General features: G+C 42.7%; 1 long non-coding RNA gene across 2 annotated transcripts in view; it reads left to right on the forward strand.

Moving 5' to 3' along the window:
* The first annotated feature begins 1,925 nt into the window (after positions 1 to 1,925).
* The window catches only part of LOC131316659 (uncharacterized), a 33,176-nt gene continuing 20,440 nt past the window's right edge, over positions 1,926 to 14,661 (forward strand). The window contains exons 1-2 of one of the 2 annotated variants that reach the window (XR_009197217.1): positions 1,926 to 2,202; positions 2,302 to 3,006. This is a non-coding gene — a long non-coding RNA (uncharacterized LOC131316659). The remainder of the gene's footprint in view (positions 2,203 to 2,301; positions 3,007 to 14,661) is intronic. The other variant, XR_009197216.1, reaches the window with a different exon arrangement.

The following is a 14,661-nucleotide window of genomic DNA, read 5'->3' on the forward strand; positions in this document are numbered from 1 at the left end:
TTCGGTTGAATTATTTATCTTACATTGAAATTGTATCGCGTTTGGATGTACTTTGGTGTTGAATGGAATGCAAATTTTCTATATGAAAATGCTAGTATATTGGCATTTATAGTATTTAAAAAAAAAGAAGCTAAAATTGGCTAAGATAACGTTCAGAAAACGCTATTGTTTACCGTTAATAGCATTCATTGCATGCTGTAAAAAGAAATAAGATAACACGCAAAAAACGCTATCAAAGGTACAAAATACAATAGCAATCAATGGACGCTATAGAAAGTTTTTTAATAGCGGGCAATCAACGCTATAGAAAGTTTTTAATAGCATGGGCTAATAAGGCGTTCTCCGGAACGCTATCTATTACCTATTATAGCGTTTTTTGCATGCTATTAAAAGCGTTTTTTGTTGTAGTGGTTGCCACTAAATTTGTGCACTCTGCTAAAGGTAAATCAACGTAGAGAGAGGTGAAACTTGCCTACCGAAAAAATGGGTAAGGATATAACCTTTTCATAAGAGTTATTAACACTCTTTAATTGAACAATAAACATTTACGGTGAAAAGGCTTTCCCACCATCAGTAGAGTGCCTTCCAAGCTAAAAAGAAAATGAAACAAAACTCAAAATTAGACAAACAGTGAGATAAATAGAGAGAATGTGAGATTCAGCGAATAAGTCAAAAATGCTATAAATACCACATTAGTTATTGTTTGTTCAGAGCTGTGGTTTGTGGCTCCGATTGTGGAGGAGTCAACGTTGGTAAACACGGACAGGTAAATGAGAGAGGAATGCTTTGAGTAAATACTATGGTCAAAATAAATCCCTAATGAAACCAACCCAACTCAACTCAAAATAGAACAATGCAATCCCTATAAGAAAAGGTTGAACTTATCATATCAAAACTTACATTGGGGTATTTTTAAGTGAATCAAACCTTCTCTGCATATTACTACAAAAGCACCCAAAAAATTATAGTTGGTAGGAATCAAATAGGAAATTATTTTGAAGTAAGAGAAATCAAGAAAAAAAAAATCTATAAAGGAAAAAACCTAATTGAGAAAACAACCGACGATGAAGGACTTGTGCCTGTTGTTGCCAACGACGGTGGTTTGTGGTTTGCGGTGGTGTATGATGGTGTTTGTGGCGATGGTTGTGGTAACTTCCCGAAAGGTGTTGCATTTGAATAAGAGAGAGAGACGTGGTGATGAGTTGTAGAAATCAATTAGAAAAGGGAACAAAGAAACATTTCGGAAACATTTCAAAACATTTACATTATTGAACAGGGTCAATTGATTACTCCAATTCGGAAAAAGAAACAAAATTAAGGAAAAGGATATATTTAACAATTTATTAGGAAACGTGTAATTAGAGAAACGTGTAGTTAGGATATAGATTGTTGGTTAATAATTAGGAAATATGCATTCGATCCGACCGATACAAAGTTAACAGGAAGTATGATCGAACGGTTATAGAGGTAGTTCTATTTGTATGCATAGACATTTTCGATAGAAAACCGCTTTGTTTATAATATATATATATATATATATATATATATTTTTTTTTTTTAAAAGTGAAAAAGGCGATTGGAAGTATCTATGTAGAAAAGTGTCAATTATCTATGCAAAAAGTGTCACATGGGCTAGACAGGTGCGCTTACTACAGTTAGCCCTAGCTGCTAGTCATACATGCATGACTTAAGTTTTCTTGTAGAGACCCGTAATTAATTTTTTTAATTTTATTGATCAATATGTGTGTGGGTTATTTAAATCTGAATAATGATGTGAAAATGTGTTGGGATTAAAGTGAAATGACTTGGTGTTTATGGGAGTTGGTGTGAAGTTCTAAGTGTGGAAGGGTGAAAGTGTTATTTTGGTGTGTGTGTGTGTGTGTGTGTGTGTGTGTGTATATATATATATATATATATATCATAGTTAAGAGAGAGAGTTCACTTTACTCTCCTCCTTCTCACTCACGCCTCCCTCTCGTCTCTCTCTCCTCTCACGGTACACACCTCCCTCTCACTCTTACACTCTTCAATCTCTCATCAACAACAAAAACCCATAAAGACCTTCATCCATTCTGCCTCTTATTTGTAGTCTAGACTTTGGAAGTTGTGTGGTTTGGCTCGAACGAGGTGTATTTTGTCAGTTGTAAACTCGGAGAACTTTGGGCTTGCTTGATCTTGGAGTTTGAGCTTTTGATATTTGAGGTAGGGATTTCTTATTCATCCTATATGTTTTTGAGTTGATAATGTGCTAGATCATGCTTAAATTTTTTGTTTTGTCATTGGGGTTTCGTTCATGAATAGTCTGCAAAAAACGCTGTTGTGAGCGTTGGGGGATCGATCCCCATGCATGGGGGTATCGATCCCCAAGCTGTCTGATCCTTCTTTTGCCGTCGGGGGATCCATCCCAATGAGGAGGGGTATCGATCCCCTTGCTCTCTGGACTAACTTGAACCATTTTGACCTCATCTCGGTTACTTTGACTCACGATCAGTTCTAACATATTTCCAACACCTCCAAACCATTGCATAACATCGTTAATCACGTGCCAATGACTCATTGGTCTTCTTACCCCTTTGGGCTCATTTGAATAGGCTATGGACTTTCTTAAAATGTGAATTATCGTTATACTTTGACTATATGCTTAATTGTTATTTTGAGGCAATGTGGTAATCATGGTTATAAGTTAGGTAGATTGGTGGTCGTGGTGCTAGATTGGTGAATGATTTGATGTATTGATGTGCGAGGAAAATGACTTGATGTTGATATTACCTGATAGATGAGAATAATGGACAGATTTACTACATTTACATATTGTCCTTTGTGTCTTTCTTACGGTAACTGTGGATGTGAGATTGTATATGTGTGTTCGACCTATAAGTTGGTTTATTGTCGTGCTTTATTGTGACATGAAATTAGAGATGTGTCTATTGATGAAGTTGTATGACTACTGTGATTCGAGTGGCTGTAGTTGAGAATTAGAATGAGGAAGAGACTGCAACGCAAGGGGTGGTAATGCAGACTGCAAAGCAAGGGGTGGAAATGCAGGGTGTCATGTATATGAGTCCTTGACCTAAGTTGTGAAGTGATGTCGTTGTTCATACCGTGGTATTGTGTTATTATTATAAAGTATGGAGTCTTTTGGTTTACCAAGATATTTGGGGAAAACGGAGTACTTATACGAGAAACAATGAATTTTTGAATTTGAGTTGGCTTGTAAACCGTCTGAGATGTCAAGTTTTGCTTTCTTTTCCTTCCTATAGACTTCCAAATCTTCATGGTTCATTGTCCTAATAATGGTAAAGTACCTTGTTCAGTGTGAAGGCACATTTGATACTATGTGATGTGATGTATCGTGAGCGGTTTATGAAGGGTATCCGCATGATAAACTAGAGACTAGAATGAAAAACTCTCGTGGTACGTTGACGTTAAAAATGAAAATGTGTTGAAAAAAGAAACAAAAAGAGGGACACGAGCAAGGATACGGTAGCTAGTAAACTGAGATTTTATAGAAAATGGCACACGTGTGTAAGCTCTTTGATTCTAGATTTGTAACTGTGTTTTCTCGGCTAAGAAATTACTTTAAAATGTAGCAGTTCATGTTAAAAGTTCTTCGCGCATATCATTCCAACTGCATATAGATTTAGTGTAGATTTTCCTACTAGGCTAGTGTAGCTCAACCCTTTCATTTTTCAGGTACAACTCAAGGAGCATAACTTTGAGTGTTCGGTGAGCATGATTTACCATCTTTTGAAAGCCTATACTAAGGAGTCTTTAGTTCATACATGTACATCATATTTTGGGAATTGAAAATTGTAATGTTAATTTATTTCTTTTAAGGTGAGAGTATGTAACACTTCATCTCTTGTAGACTCTTATGTATAATTTAGTTTATTGGTGTTGATGAATGGACCTAGCACATAATTATGAGGTGTCCATGGGCGAGAGAACGATATTTTTATTGAGTAAAATCTAATACTGCTTATGCTTAAAATCGATGGCGTGACATTTCTCACGGTACGTTCTCACAATAGCCCTACCCTTTCCATCCTATCTCTGATCGTAGCCTATACAAGGATGGAAAATCATCTTTCAACAGGTACATAATTTCCTAGGTAGCCTCTTCGACGACCTTGATCTCATATCCCATGATTGTCAAGGTCTATCACATCGTCTTTGAACAAGAACTTTTTGACCACATTGATCGGCTTACATATACAATAGGAGTGAGTTCTTCTATCTCTTTCTTGGAGTCGTTGACTTCAGTACTTTAACGGAGTTGCTTTGGGCGCATAATTACTCTTATATGCTACTCTTATAATGAAATAAATATCATATAGTAGCTAAGACAATAAATATATTAAGCGCATAACTACCCCGGATAACACTCTTGGAAAATGATCTACCCAATCCACCCAAGGCCTTGGGTTTGAACCTAGAGCTCTGATGCAATTTTGTAACGCCCCGATTTTCCAAGGAATTTCGGGCGCATTATTCTTAAAAATATGCTAAATTTTACAAACTTCTAAGCCCCTATTTATCCTTATACAAAAATTACAATTTCAAAATAATACAAAAATCTGTGTACATTTTATTCAACAAAAACAACTCCAGAGTGACTCTAGTTTTAACACGGATTCTAAGCAACGTTGGCCCTGACTCGTTCCAGGGGTCCCACCAATATCAACTGCTCCACTGTAGAATCCTGCATGCTCTGGCTAATTGATTGCTGAAGCAAACGATTTGCCAGGATACAAACATATCCTAAGTGATAATTCGCCAAGTGGCAATTCTAAAACCCAATACTACAATATGCAGTTTCAACAAAAATAACACAAAATTATATAACAATTACAATACATAGTCATGTAGCCGTTTATGAATTTCTTGCCTTTAAGTGAATTCTAGATTTCTCCACCGTCAGAAATACTCCTCCGAAACAATCTCTGAGCTATGGCAACTCTGCAGATTTACCCTCTTGCTTGCCCAGCCTGGGATCCCAGACAAATAAGACCAAACTACATGTCAGGTCGAACTCAGTTGTACCATCATAATGAGCGAATGATAAACCAAACACCCTCGGAATTTCCGAAAGATAAATCCTACAGTGCCATAATTAGAATTTTGAATCAATAATCCACCAGCCTTAACCACAAGTGCCAATTCGCCACATTGCTTAAAACACCAACTATGACCGTGTCATGGGACAATCCCCCCTTGCTTGCTCTGCAAGGGCACGATTACCCTTTGGAACTTCCCATGGCATACCATAAGTCAAAGTCGCCACAATACTTAAACCAGTAACTATGACCGTGTCATGGGACAATCCCCCTTGCTTGTTCTACAAGGGCACGATTACCCTTTGGAACTTTCCATGGCGTACCATAAGTTAGAGTCGCGAAACTGTCACCACAATGACTTTTAAATATTAAACTTTCCTTTTTTTTTTTAACGTCTAATCAACTTTGTCACAATCTCGAATACCACCCAGTATACCTATTGTCCAATTTCTACGTTCACGTAGCAATTCAAATCCTCATAATCCAAGTAACAATCAACATCATCAGAGATTTAATAAAACTCACAAAATACAACATCGTACAATATCTGCCATATTAAGTCCAACACATGGGATAACAAAAAGTATTACATGAAAATTTAATTAATAATAATTCAGAACTTACCACTGATTTCCTAACACCAATAGGACTAAACAGTAATTAAAAATTTAAGAACAAGACATCATCTTCATCCAAAATTTAGTTTTAGTCCCAACTTCATTAAAACGCAGATTTAGTTACGGGTTTCCAGCAAACTACCTTAAACGCGATTCTAAGTTCTGGTTAGTGTTGTACGGTGTCTATAGATCGCCGTGGTGATTCCGACATCTCGAGGCGACATCCGGTGATGCTCCATCAGGGTCCTCGGCGCGGTGTACACCGAAACAATTAGCGCGTGCACTGTGCACACACCCACGGCTGAAATGGCGGGTCACGGAAGGCGGGGTGGTAATGGATACAGGTCGGAGGAGGTGGAGGAGTCTGGTGGTGGGGAGATCGAGGAGGTGGCTGCCGTGAGAGGTGGGGCGGTTCGATGGTGAACCGAAGGTGAACCGAAGGTGGGGTGGTGCGGCGGAGATGGGGGTGACTCGGTGGAGATGCAGAGAGGTGGTGGCCGGAGTGGGTTAACCGAATGATGGTGGGGGCTGAGAGGTGGCTCGGTGGTGACGGGCCGGAGGAGTTGTCCGAAAGAGGAGGTGGTGCGGTGGTGTTCGGGTGAGAAGAGGAGTGGAGGAGGTGGTGGCTGGTTGATGAACAAGATGACGTGAGAACCGGTTGGTGAGGGTCAGAGGAGTGGCTGGCTGTTCTTCTCGCTCTCTCTCTCTCTCTCTGCCGTGTATTGTTGCTTGGAAATACAAGAAAGAAATGGAAGAAGGGATATTAAAAGGGTTATTGCATGGGGGTTAATAGCTTATGGACAATTGTGTGGTGTGTCACGCCCTCTTTTTAACATAATTAATAATGACTTCTAATAAAAAAATCTCTCAAATACGCACTACTATACCCCAAAAGATACTTCATTCCCAAAACAAGCAAAATGAGTTCAAATGTTACATCCTCGACTCGACGGCTCAAAGTAACCTAATACTTATACTAAAGGAAGGAGTTATAAGTCTACAGTCATCCATAGTCAAAACGAAAATGATAATTGAAATTACAGTTACATCTCGAAAGGGGTTTTACAAAAAGATGCTAAAGTAATTTCCCATGTTAGTTTTCAAAAGAATGATCAACCATACACTCCATGCACGTCATGTCAATGCCCCTGCGGTGTACCTGAAAATAATAATAAGGTTGAGCAAACACGCGCCCAGTAGAGAATTCTATACTCATGCTATATGTCAATGAGATGATCATGCACCAATAGGAAGACATATGGATAAGAGATCAAGAATTCAGTGAATCAACGAGAATACGAAACGACAAACTGAAAATGAAACAATCAACTAGTTCTCCGTCACATTCAAAGTGTCCCGTGTGTCAAAGTAAATATGTCTTTTGTTCCAAGTGCACATTCCGGGTATTTGGGACCCCGTTCGTCCCCTGCCAGTCATCGCACCAATAGGTGGACCCGTTCACCTACTACCGGTCATCACACCAACAGGTGGACCCGTTCATTCCCTGCCGGTCATCGCACAAATAGGTGGACCCGTTCATTCCGGGTATTTAGGACCCCGTTCATCCCCTGCCGGTCACCACTCCAATTGACGGGCCCGTTCAAGTTTCCTTAAGCCATTTCATTACTCATGTCATTGATTACTATTACATCACTAAGTCACGAGGTTCACAACTTGCATTCGGTGTTCGTGTGCTCCGTTTCAATCATATACCTCACATAAAGTGGCTTTAGTTTTCTTTTCGGCATTCGGCAATCGTATACATCAAGCTATCATCATACTTCCCGTTAAGTGTAAGTTAACGTCCTTGAACTCATAAAGATACATACCATCACTTATGGAAACAAACCACGACATTAGACTATGAAAACAAGAGATTTTACAAAAATCTGCAGTGGCTACGGGTAGGACCAAAAACGGACTACAGGTAGCGGGACAAATGTTCAGTTTCTGATCAGTGGCTACGGGTAGGACTAAAAACGGACTACGGGTAGCGGGACAAACGTTCAGTTTCTGATCAGTGGCTACGGGTAGGACCAAAAACAGACTACGGGTAGCGCCTGGAAATTTTAGCACGATACACAGTTTTCAAGGACTAACAATACACTTCAAAACAATGATCAAACCTGAGATTTTGGCACAAATTCAACTCATCAACGCATAGAACAAGTAAGAAATCCCTACCTGTTGTCAAGGATTGAAACCCAAAAGATTGATCAAGCCCTAGAACTCCAAAGTCGAAACCGAGCAAGAAAACTCCTGTCCGAGCTAAACCCAACGAGATACAAGCTCAACAACGCGAATAGATGAAAGATTGAAGGTCATTTGCCACGGGTTTTGAGTGATTGAATGAAATTTTGGGTTTTGGAAGAGAAAGAGAGAGATAGCCGAGAGAGATAGAGAGATCAGGAGGTAGAGAGAGAGTGAGGAGTATTTTTACTCCCCTACACACCCACCCACCCACACACACATATATATACTACCTACACTCAAATTGCACATGCACCCTCCCACAAACAATTCCATCACATTCACCCCAATTCATTTAAACTCAATAAATCACATATTTTCTTCCATTATGATAACCAATAAACCTTTTTATTAATTTTCGAAAATACAGGTCCTTACATGGTGTCTCAATGGGAATGAATTAGGGAGGAATTAAGGGATTTTGGTACCTCTAGCTGCCGAAATAAAAGAATGGGAAAAGGTTGGGTTTGGTCCGAGTAACACACGCACACACTAGAAAATCACTCGCTGGATACGCGCGCTATAACAACTCCAATTTTTAGTAAATAAAAATCTCGTTGTTTATTCAAAATTCTTGAATTTCTCTTGGATGACTTTATAATTTTCTTGTTAATTTCTAGTAATCCGTCATAATTAGATTTGAGACTGCTAAATTATATTTATTGACTATAGATAGTTAGATTCTAACCAATTAGTCGAAGAAACCTATCTACCAATCCATTTAGTTACCTTTTAACCATTACCCATTGGATGATAAATGTTAGGGAAATCTTTATCCATTGGACAATAGAAAACCTAGATTTTCTACCAAAAGTATTTACTAGATTTTGTTAAAATACCCATATATAGTTATATATAATTATATATACACATGCCTAAAGGACATATGGTATTATTCTAGTATATACAGTACCCCACCCTTTTATTCATTGATCAATAACTACTAGGGAAATTATTACCCATTGGATAATAGAGTTAGTCTTATCAACAAGTACTAGGGTTTATTAAATAAATCATTTCTTAGATTTCCCATGTGATGATATACTTATATATATATATATATGTATGTATATATATATATATATGTATGTACCTTAGAGATTTAATACCCTAGATTTCCTAGGTACACTAGTACAATATTATAATATGATCATATGCCAATTTGGACTATTTTAATAAAGGATTTTGATCTTATAATTTTTTATTGGATATTTAGAAATCTACCTAGATTGCATGGTACACACTTATATATATATATATATATATATATATATATATATATATATGTATACTTGGACTTATATATATACACACTTATATTATTACAAAAGTACACATGTGCCAAATTGGAATACTTTTATAGGGAATTTTGATTTGGAAATCTAGTTAAAGATCACCTAGTACCTTGTACCTTTATTTATATACTTTTTTTTTTGCTCGGCACCTTTATTTATATACTTGGTCATACTTATATATATATATATATATATACATATCTATACAAAGTACAAGAGAGAGAGAGAGAGAGAGAGAGAGAGAGAGAGGAAGAGTGTGGGCTACCACAGCCCCGGGTGAGATCGGGGCGGCCCGAAAAACACATACCGCTCCATCGAATCGATTTGAGGAATTTGAAGAGTCGCCGCCCGGATTTATGGTTCGCCACCCGAGAAACCGTTTTCGATTTGAAAGTTGATCGATTTGAATTGAAAACCAGAGATCACTTGAGGGTTCGGAAGCCATGTTACGAGAGGGGAAGGGTTTTACGGCACCCCCCTTGCCCGACGCGATGTCGGTCTCTACTAAACGTTCGTGGGATTTTTCAAATGGATTTTGTTTCATTAAACACGTAGCAAGTATCCACAGGTGTGGCAAATAGAAGGTGTATGCTGGTGCTTGTGTACAAGGAGTGATGAAATGATGATGGACACATGCACGATGGCAAAGCTGTATAAACTGCTACTGGCTTCACTCTCGAGCGCTTGGGAGTTCTACTGACCGAATCCTGCAGAGTTTGTTAGCCACAAATAGGATGCCAAATAACAATGTATGCTTGTGCACATGTATAGGAGGGGATTATGTGATGAAAGACAGCAAGATAGCAAGAAATGCAATACTGCTCACTGACTTCACTCTCGAGCGCTCAAGAGAACTCTTGAGCGCTTGGGAGTGTCTGAACCCTCACCTACACTTTCTGTTAGTACTGACAGAACATAATGTAAAGACTGCAAAATGAAATACTATTAATCAGACCACCGGCTCAGCAGAGGACTTAAAAGACTGAGATAGGACCTCAAGTTTTCAAGTCATGTATCCTTGCCATTACACGAACTGATCTACAATTTTAAAAGGGAGAATGTAAACATCCATGCATGCAGAAGCTCGGAAAACACAAAAGACAGGGAAACTGAAACGCAATGGCATGTATGTACTCCTGAGCGCTTGGGAATGGATTCAAGGGCTTGGGAGTTAGCTGCATGCCAGCTTACTCTCAAATAGAAAATGGCACCACTTCATCATGCAAACACCCTCATCTAAGTTTTAAGAAGAGAAGATCTTATTTTTGACTTAGGAAAATTTTGTTCTTACTTGAGATTTGTAAGAAACATTTCTGTTTCAGGGAAAACGATCTCTTGTGTCTGCATGCCAGAATAAAACCATTTTACTTGCGAGTGCACCTCACCCCTAGCCTACTGCCCACCAAAATGTCATGCATGGGACTGGAAATAGTCCCGAGCGCTCAGGACCACTCTGGAGCGCTCTGGAGTGTTTCCAGTAGGGGGTTTTGGGAAAACATTGTTTATGGACTCTTTGCTCTTGCTTGCCTTTTTTTTTTTACCAAGGTCTCCCAACCATGCACCCAGAATTAAGGTCAGGGACAGGCTGAGAGACCCCCCTCAGAAGGGATAACAGCCTCTTGATTTGAACCAAGGATAGAAATATTTCTACCTTTGCTTGACACTCTGCTCCTTGGATGGTTGTGAAAGGTGAATGTAGAGTGAAAAAGGCAAGAGATCAGAAGTTGAGAGTGTTCTGGATTTCTTGCCCTTTTCCTTGGTGATTTTAAAAAAAAACCTTTGAAGTTGGGAAAGAAGTTTGAGTTTGAAAGCTTTTTTCCTTGAACCAGAGAGAGAGAAGAGGAGGGGTTTAGAGAGAGAGAGCCCTTTTTCGTCCTCTCCTTCAGCAGCAAAAACCAGGTATATATATAGAGCATATAACCCATGGTTTTGAAAAATCAAATCATTTTGAAATAAACCCTTTTTTTTAAATAAAGAAATCCTCAGCTGATATCCTCTCTGACTGAGGTTGAGTGTTGACTCACCTCAGCCGGTTCAAAGGGAATGCAATGATGGCTTGCATGGTTAGTGGGAATCTTTTTCACCCATTGGGCACTGGGAGAGATCTCGAGCGCTCTGGAGTGGTACTGAGCGCTTGGGATTTTATTCTCGAGCGCTCGAGAGTGAGCCAGGCCAGTGGTTTTTGGAAAACAGTTTTGAGTGCTTAGGACCGCTTCAGAGCGCTTGGGATTGATTTTGGCCATTTCTTTCAAGGAGCAACGTCTCAATTGGCACATGGCTTGTTTTGATCCTCATTCATCATCGGGGAGCCTCAGGGCCACAAATTAAGGAAATTCGACAAGTCTAAATTGGGGTGTCTACAGTTGCCCCTCTTTGGACGGTGCTTGGCATCATGTTTGGATGCGAGTGTCGCCCAAAGATCGAGACAACCCAATTCGAGCCAAATCAACTCCTCAATTTATGAATCAAATGTAAATAAAAGTATATAAGCACTCAATGCGCAGGGTCGTGTCTTTTCAGACTGCCTACGTACCCCGTTTGTAGGGATCAGACCAGCGTAGTTCTTTGGGGCAAATGCAAACACGTGCGATGCATGCATTGGAAAGAGATTGACAAATGCTTTGACAATGATAAAGACAAGAACTGGGGCCCATCCGTTACTCTGTTCGGTGGACAAAATGACGAAAGAAGTATCACGTGCTGGGTAAAACTTCTTGCGAGTACATCGACAATTGCAGAATTTAAAAAAAAATTTATCGACCACTAAGCAGAACAATTCTGAATAGATCATGAAACGAAATCCGCCATCGATTACTCTGTCTCGACTCGGATTTAAATAGGACTGAGATTGATTTTGTAAAAATTCTTGATAGACAATAATCCTTAATCAAGGTGAAATGCATGAGCTTACGAAAAGCAACAAGAAGAGTCAAGCACTGGGGACCCACTCCCGAGCGCTTGGGAGTGCTGTCGAGCGCTCGGGACCTTCGCTGGGGTCCACCGACCCTTCGTCTTCCTTTTTTGATTTTGGGGGTTAAATCCCTGGTTCTCGAGCGCTCGAGAACCAAACCGACGACTGCTCTACTCTTTCAACTTTCTCAATCCTCTCTCAACTCTCTCAAGCCTGTCTCATTCTCGATCCTCTCATGATCTGCTCTCTCTCTCACTCAAGATCCACACTCTCTCTCGATCTTGATATGGCGAGGGGGAACGAAGACGGAGTGGTCGGCGGTGGCGAAGGGGTGGAGCCCGTCGGTCAGGAGGTCGCGGTTAGTGCCACAGCGGTGGCAGCTGGGGGGGAAGGAGGTGGCGCAGGGGCGGAGCCCTACGGCGGGGATGCCACGATCGGTGCCACGGTGGCGATGGCTGCTGGTGACCAGGGGGTTGCCGGAGGGAGCTTAGCGGCGGTCGCTGCCGGTGAGGGTGTAGAGGTAGCAGCAGCAGGGGGCTCCGGCAGCGGGGACGGAGATTTTCGGGCAGTGGAGTCGGGGGTTCGGGCAGGTCTCTTACCCCTACCGTGGAGGAGTTGTTCGCGGCTGCCGAGCAGGCGAGCGACGGGAGGATGGCCAGCTTCAGTGGTGAGGAGGTAGTCGTTGGGCAGTTCAGTGAGACGCCGATGCTGAGGACGGCGACAGCGTTGTTGCCGAGGAGTGGGGATAGCGGGATTGGGTCCTCACGCCCTGTTCCCTTCGTGGACGGGGACTTCTTAGAGGGCGTGGAGCCTCGGGGTGTCTTGGACGCGCTCGGTCTCGACTCCGTGGTCGCCGAGGTGCTGAGGGACATTAGCACGCCTGAGGACCGGGCTTCGGCGTCGCTTTTGGAGGCTCTACTGAGCGGAGCGGGCTCGGATGCCCAGGAGGCGGTTGTACCGGAGGCGGAGGAGTTGGGAGGTGACGGGGTGGATGCCGAAGCGGCTGCTGAGGCACGGGTTACCGCGGTGGACGAGGCGAAAGCCTACCTGGTGGAGCGGTGAGCCTACCTGGCGAGGGAGCAGCCCGAGTTCACTCCGGCTACTTATGCTCCTCGACTGCACTTCTTTGAGCCTGTGGGGATGACGGCTTACGTCCCCGGCCGCGCCAACTATCCTGAGGAGATGCTCCTCCGGGATCGAGCTTTACATATCTCCTCCGGGTGGACTACAGTGAGCTTCTGATCACCATCTTTTCTCGAATTTCGCAATTTACTTCGAATTTTATTTCCTACTTTGAGATCTAATGCTATTTCTTACTTTGTTGAAACAGCGTACGACGGACGTGTACGGCCACAGGGGCTCAGCCAGCTCACTGGCGCACTTCAAGACATTGCCTGAGAGGGTGCGAGCACTGGTGGAGGCAGCAGGGTTCGGACCCTTCGTACAGCTGTTGACGGTGGTGAGGGTGGATCGGGCTGTGCGCACAGCGCTGGCGGAGAGGTGGTGGGACACCACCAACACGTTCCACTTCCAGTTCGGGGAGATGACGGTGACGCCCCTCGACTTCACGGCGATCACAGGGCTCAGGGTTGGCGGAGACCCGATCCCCTACGACTCGAGCCTGGTGCTGGACGACGCGGCTCTGAGGTGGTTCCTTGGGCGAGTGCCACGCCACAGCGGAGGGATGACAGCTTACGGGCAGTTCGTGGAGTACTGGGACCACGAGCCTGCGACTGACGAGGAGGCGGCCCAGATGGCCCGGGCGTACCTGCTATACTTGTTCGGGGCTTCTCTGTTTCCGAACAGGCGTAGTCGGGTGCACCTGTGCTACCTAGCGGGTTTGGTGGACCTGGGACAGGCAGGGCGCTTCGACTGGGGAGGTGCTGCTCTGTGCACGCTCTACTGTCTCCTTGGGGCTGCTTCTCGCGGGGTCGGAGATACAGTTGGAGGATACTGGCGGGTGTTCGAGGTATGATTTTGAATTACTGCTTTTGAAATGCTTTCGACTGCTTTTTGACTTGAATTATGCACTTGAGATCGACTCACCCTGAATTATGAAATTTCGCAGCTCTGGGCTTACGAGGTTCTTGGGATGTTCCCGCCCGAGAATACTTGCACGGACCCGAACCTTCTTCCACGCGGCTTAGCCTGGGGTAAGGCGTACCGGAGGGCAAAGGAGCGACGAGGAGAGGTGATGACTTTCCGGCGCTGGCTGGATAACCTGACAGGGGTCGTGGTACGATCGACATCTCTTGTTTTTCTTCCATCAAACTTTTCATAGAGTAGACTTATGAATGGCTCCCAAAATTTGAATTGCAGGTTCACTGGGGCCGGTGGGCAAGGATGGAGGCTGACTTCCTTCCGAGGAGTCAGGAGGTGACGCAGGGCAGGGTCCTGCTGGAGTGCCCTCTGGGCTGGCAGTGGTACCTGGGGGATCGAGTGACTCGACAGTCACTTGGCCTCCCAGCGTTCGCGGTTCCCGGGCTGCTCCCTCCACGCGTGCAGAGGACTGAGTCCTACACTCATGCTGA

This window comes from Rhododendron vialii, chromosome 2a (genome assembly GCF_030253575.1).
Source record: "Rhododendron vialii isolate Sample 1 chromosome 2a, ASM3025357v1".
Classification (NCBI taxonomy): domain Eukaryota; kingdom Viridiplantae; phylum Streptophyta; class Magnoliopsida; order Ericales; family Ericaceae; genus Rhododendron; species Rhododendron vialii.